At 36.7% G+C, this 6,225-nt stretch overlaps 1 pseudogene; it reads right to left on the bottom strand.

Moving 5' to 3' along the window:
* Window positions 1-4,116: 4,116 nt before the first annotated feature.
* LOC108848405 (F-box protein At5g65850-like) lies at window positions 4,117-5,290 on the bottom strand (annotated as a pseudogene).
* Between the last annotated feature and the right edge of the window lie 935 nt (window positions 5,291-6,225).

Genomic DNA, 6,225 nt, shown 5'->3' with positions numbered 1-6,225 from the left:
ATTTTTTTAACCTCCTAAAATATAAATATCATTTTAAATCCATATTTATTTTGTTTTGTTCGGTTGAAGTGATCAAGATTTTTCATTTTTTGGTGATAGACCTAAAACTATTTTATTTGTTTGGCTTCATGTTATATGAATTTTCGACAGTTCTTATGTTGAACCAATGGTTTCATTTTTATTGATTCTTAAAAAAATGAATCAAACTGATTCACCAGATCCTTTTTAACGGACGCATTAATCTTAACACCTGTAAAAGTTTATTGCATAAAACTATTTGTTAGACCACGATCTATAAAGCATAGAGAAAAATATAAAAATAAAGAAATTTGCGCAGTAAGGTTTTCATACATTAGAATCGATTAAAACCATCTCAATCGTTAGGCCACCAGCAGCAGAATACTGTTTCCACAAACGTATGATCTTAACCCCGATCTTCCACATTGATTTGAATGGTTTCAAATCACACACAGCAGTTATCGCAATCATTATAGAAGAATGAGTAAAAGATGTTTTGTTTCGAGTCTATGGAATTACTAAGATGAATGGGAGAAGCTTTACTTTGGTTCAGTAAACCTAGTAGTAATACGCAAGGAAACGTTTAATGCCGCATTCAATTCCATATATTTTTCCCGTGCCCATCACTCTTTCAATTTTATATTCCATAAAATAGACCTTCGAAATATTTTAAAGTTAATAACATTTATTTAGCTTGCACAGAAAGGCAGACCTATTAAATGAAGTATAAAATAGAAAGAGTGATGTACTGTCAATCGCTATCGGTTCAAATTGGTTCAACCACTAATGATTGATTTGGTTTATAATTCTTAACCAAAATTGAATAATAAAGCAATCTATTATCGCAACTTCATAATGATAACACGTAAAAGCATGCACACCACGTTCATCCCTTATAAATACCAACAAAATCACATTGACGTGATCTCGTCTACACACATTTTATTGATATTTTTAATATAGTTTTCTGCTAGCTTTTGGTGTGCCTGATATTTTCATTTATAAACGTAGGAACGTCCACTGTCAGACATTGATCTCCAATGAGCTTGTACGCATCGAATGAAGCATACTATATCACAAACTTAAATCTTTTATCCTACGGTAAGTCTTATGACAGTTATCTACTGCTGTTGTCGTTTGTTGCATACGGGAAATCATAAAATTTAAGTAATTGAAATGATTCTTTCTTATAGATATAGTTTTCGGTATAATTGACAGTACACATTAAGTAAACAAATATTCATGCTCTCGTTCGATACTCATCATCGTTTGATACGAATTTCAATACATACATGTTGATAACTCCGCATCTTCCGTACCTTTCACACAAAAATTTTAAAAATCAAGTGATAAACTATATTGTTATGAACATCGACGTTTATGATTTTAGTCAACATGTTATTATATGCACCCATTCAAAATTTTCATAGTCGAGATGATTTAAAGTTTGTGTGTCGCCGGAACAAACTAATTTTCCTCCAGAAGCGTTATTAAGATGACACGTCATACACATATACTCCAAACTCCTCAGAAACCGCCATGTGTCAAACACAATGTGAAAGCATTTAACGACAATGCATCCCTTTTAATATATACTGGATATCACTACCAAATCTATGTAATACACTATCAAGCCTCACCAAAGGAAGGCAAGAAAAAGAACACAAATCAAAAATCAGGAAAAAAATAAAACAAAATAAGATGAAAAGAGCTGGTTCGTTCACTATAGACAGATATATATATGACTTCTTGACAGCACCTTAAAACTTCAATGAGATGCTTGTAGTTTTTCAATCTCCCTTTCTCCCAACATGAACATACTTATGAAAAAGGAAAAGTTAACTTCTCTTATTCTTTAGCTTCCTTTTGAACCTTAATAGTTGACTTCTCCTTTCTTAGTTTTTAGTTTTTGTTATCCCCTCTCCTTCCTCTCCTTTGCCTCTTTCAATCTTGCTAGCTCCTCCTCCAACTGGTGCTGCTCCTTCAACTTGCATAGTCCTTCATCACTCGGATGTAGGGATGGCAATTTGGACCGCGACCCGCGGGCAGGCTCGTAATAGATCCATGCGGGGCAGGTCTGGGCACATATTTCTGAGCCCGTTTATTTTGCAGGTCTTGCGGGCGTGACCGCGACGGTACTGGGCTTTAGCGGGGCGGGATTATGCGGGCTGCGGGTAAACAATAAAGCCCGCTACACTATACTTATACGAGAACTTGCCGTCTTGAACGAGATTTTTTTTATATATTGAACGAGAACTTGCTGTCTTGTGTTTAAGTGTTCCATGAAATTAAGTGTGGTTGTTTGAAATCATTATTTGTAATAAGATAAACATGGAGGGAGCTTGCAAAAAACATTAGTTTGAAAAGTCAGAAACTTCACACAATATTATTTGTATCTGTACACAAAAGTCCGAGCCCAGAAGTTAATAACAAACAAAATGATGTGACTGTGAGCTCGTACCCATAATGATATTGATACGCCCGTATGATGATGAATAAGGAGGAGGAGCATAGGACAAGCTTGAGGAGCTGCAAAATGTGGAGAAGAATGAAACTGTGGCTTTGAAACTGTGGATGGTACAGGATCAGCTCTCACTGCTTTGTACGATAGTCGGCAATATTGAAAATATGCAGTCAGCAATCTTGAAAATACAAACACGCATATAGACGACTGATACGTTACAAACAAAATCAAACTTTTAAACATTAAGACAAAGATGTACATGTTAAGTGGACCTAGAGAATTGAGAGGACGTTAATAGAAAACAAAATATACAGTTGTTTTAGTGAAAGTTCATACTTAACTATGTTGAACTAATCTTGATTTTCATTTACTATCAGCAGACCGCACTGCCGCAAAGAACCACCGGAGAGAGAGACTTGGACTACTGGTGGGGCGGGCCACGGAGGGACGGGTGGTACCAATTGCCAACCCTTTGACGACCCGCGGGCTGCCCGCAAAGGCCTGCAATATTCGCGGGGCGGGTTTGGGCTTAAGGATTGAGTACCGCGGGTACTGGTGGACCAAACCGCAAAGAACCGCCCGAGAGAAAGACCGCGGCGGGGCGGGCTGTACCAATTGCCATCCCTACTCGGATGAATCTGTGCGGCGGGGCGGGCTAAAGCGGGGCGGGCTGTACCAATTTATAGTTCCTTATATATAGTCTTTCTTGATGTGATCATGTTTCTGAATGTGTTTGGAATATATTGTATAGGCAAAGTTGAATGAGGTGACTTCATTGGAAGGACATGTTATGCTAAAGAAACTTAGGGATGCTTTAGAAGCCATGAGAGGTCGTATGGATGGGCGTAACAAAGACTCAGTAGAAAAAGCTATCTCTATGGTTACTAGCTTCTCTTACTATTATTTACTCAATAGTCTTTTTTGCCGAGTGTAAACAGTTTGTTTTTGTCAATATTCAAAAAATCGTGTACCGATTTTTTTTTAATTCTAGAAAAATTGGTTTTGTATGTCTGATATTTAGAACACTTGTTGTATTGTAGGTTGAGTCTCTAGCCGTTAAGTTAACTCAACATGAAGGTGGGCTAATTCAAGAAAGGTTTGAAGTGAAGAAACTAGCAAGCTTACTCAAGCAGGTACATAGAAAGTTTTGATTTAGACTCAGTTCTCTTCTATAGGTTGGTTATACTTCGTTCAACACTCAAACTAAGGCTGATTCATTGTGTTTCTCAGGCTTCAGAAGATGCTAAGAAGTTAGTAAGCAAGGAAAGGTCATTTGCTTGTGCTGAAATCGAGAGTGCAAGGGCTCTTGTGATGAGACTTGGTGGGGCATTTGAAGAACAGGAGCTTTGTTCTAAGGCTTCTCAAGACCAAGGACCGGTATGTATCAAGTTTAAGACTAATCTTCTTCTAGATATATGTTTTGTTCTAGACTATTAGCTCCAGAAAAAGAATCATGGATCTAATAACTCTTCTGCCTCTCACAGCAACGAAAGTATCACATTTTAAACTTCTCTGTTTTGGATTATCTTAAAGAGTTTATAACAAGAAGAATTTCTGCTTACAGAAGCTTCAAACTAAGACAATAGAAAAAAGAAAAAAGCAACAGACAAAACGAAAACTACACTTGCCTCTCTTAAAATGCTTAAAGAAACTTCACATTCTCAACATAGTTGAGAACGGTGTAAGATCTCTTACCCTGAAACGCTTCCATTCCTCGGACTCCAACTTTTCTGATTGTCTTTCTCTCCACGTTGAAGTAGATGAGATAGAAAGTCACTTGTTGGTAGATCGGGGACAAGACGATTTCATTTGTACCAATCATTCCAGCAATGCGCATTCTCTCCACAACTACATCCTTCCACAGAGGGGGTAATACATATACATGTTTGGACAACACATTTTTCCAGCATCTTGTAGAACCCACAGCTCAAGTCTTTTACTTGATCCATTTATAACATCATTAGAATCTCCCGACATAAGCAAACCTAGTTTCCCATTGTAGTTTATTAGAGTTGTTGAACCAGGCATGTTTCTACTGGTAGTTTCCATAAAATTCACAAAGCTTAACTTCTCAGAACTCAAATCAAAACAAGCTACCATGCAAGGCACAGAAGACCAGTTATCTGGAGCTTCGTAGTAAATAACACCATTGATGCATATCCACTTATGAGAACAATAATGTGGTATGCAACATTCGAGCATCCTCCATGACAATTTATTGGTTCCTAATGTCAGAACTTGGTGCTTCACAGAGATCCACTCACGGCTTTCACACGAGCGTTCCATTGACAATACCTTGAACTCTTTCGCAATGGGTTCATATCCAAGATAGCATGCTACGCTAAACTTATTCCTAGACTTCAATCTTGGTAAGATCAAGGACTGTCCCGTGCTGGGGTTACATATCACATTCTCAAAATCGCAATTCATGATCAGGTTAAATCCGTAACACGAGAAGCCACTGCTGGGAGCAGGGAATCTATATGAACTTGGGAAACGTTCAAGATGATTGGCGGCTACAACATACGAGTTCTCTTCTGGATTCTGAGGATGAGGTGACGAGAAGAAGATAAACTTATCGTCATCTTCGCATGCGAATAGAAGCTGAGGACGAGCAAAAGATCTGATCAAGAACGACTCTGTGAAATCTTGATTGCGAAGGATGGACGCCCAGAGCTTGGATATGCATCGAAATCTCATTATCGCCTTTGATGGCAACCTTGAGAATATCTCGAAAATGAGGTCATCAGGAATCGACAATGAGCTTCGAGTAACACGCGGAGAAATGGTTAGAACAGAGACGTTCATAGCGGAGACAGATTCCGAAGAGTTGGTGTTGTTTTTTCGTGAACCAAAGAGTTGTTTCGTTTTGGAATAAAATCTCTATATTTAAAGGAAAATCAAGAATTACACATTCTGCATGATACAAATGAGGCCATGACCCCTTTATAAATTTATATACATGACATCTTCTCAATAGACGGTGAAGATCGAATTGATCTAATGACTGAAAACTATTCCTTACTCCCAACACTTTTAAAGCTTATCTCTTATTTACTTCCTAAGGTATTATACATTTTTTCAAAACATTAGATTACTATAGATACTTTGCATAAGACTTAATATAAAAAAAATTGACTTCCATGAATAAAATTGGTCTGGAAATTGGCTGTGACAACATGCACCTAAAAACTTTGATATCTATAAAAGCATTTGCATTAGATAGTCTCTCACATAGCATCTTTCAATTAGTATATTAATATTATAATACAATTTTCATAAGTAATTAAATTTTAATTCGAGAAAAATATTAAACCAATTATGATGTGTCAAGTGGCAAATAAAGCTCTCTGATTTGTGCAAATGTTCCTCTCAGATTTGTGCAAATGTTCCCCCCCCACCCCAAATCATTTCTCTATGTTAAATATTATTTTTCTTCGGAGACTCTAATAATTTGGTATTAGTCTCTAATAATTAGTTATTGATGCGGATGCTCTAACAATTTAATGTGTTTAGCTAAAAATGTACTAAGAGTCATGTAGATGATAGATGATCAGAGTCATGTGTATTTACTGAAATTTGGCTTATGATAATGTAAACTCTTTTCCATCTCGTAAGTATGCAATAGAAATTATTAATTACTGAAATGTAGTGGTCTCGTCTATTCATCTTTTTTTTTTTTTTTGCTAAAATCGTCTATTCATCTTACTAAAAGAACATATTAACATAGAGAAATAACATTT

The sequence above is a fragment of the Raphanus sativus genome, chromosome 4 (genome assembly GCF_000801105.2).
Source record: "Raphanus sativus cultivar WK10039 chromosome 4, ASM80110v3, whole genome shotgun sequence".
Lineage (NCBI taxonomy): Eukaryota > Viridiplantae > Streptophyta > Magnoliopsida > Brassicales > Brassicaceae > Raphanus > Raphanus sativus.
This window is presented reverse-complemented; position numbering and strand designations above follow the sequence as displayed.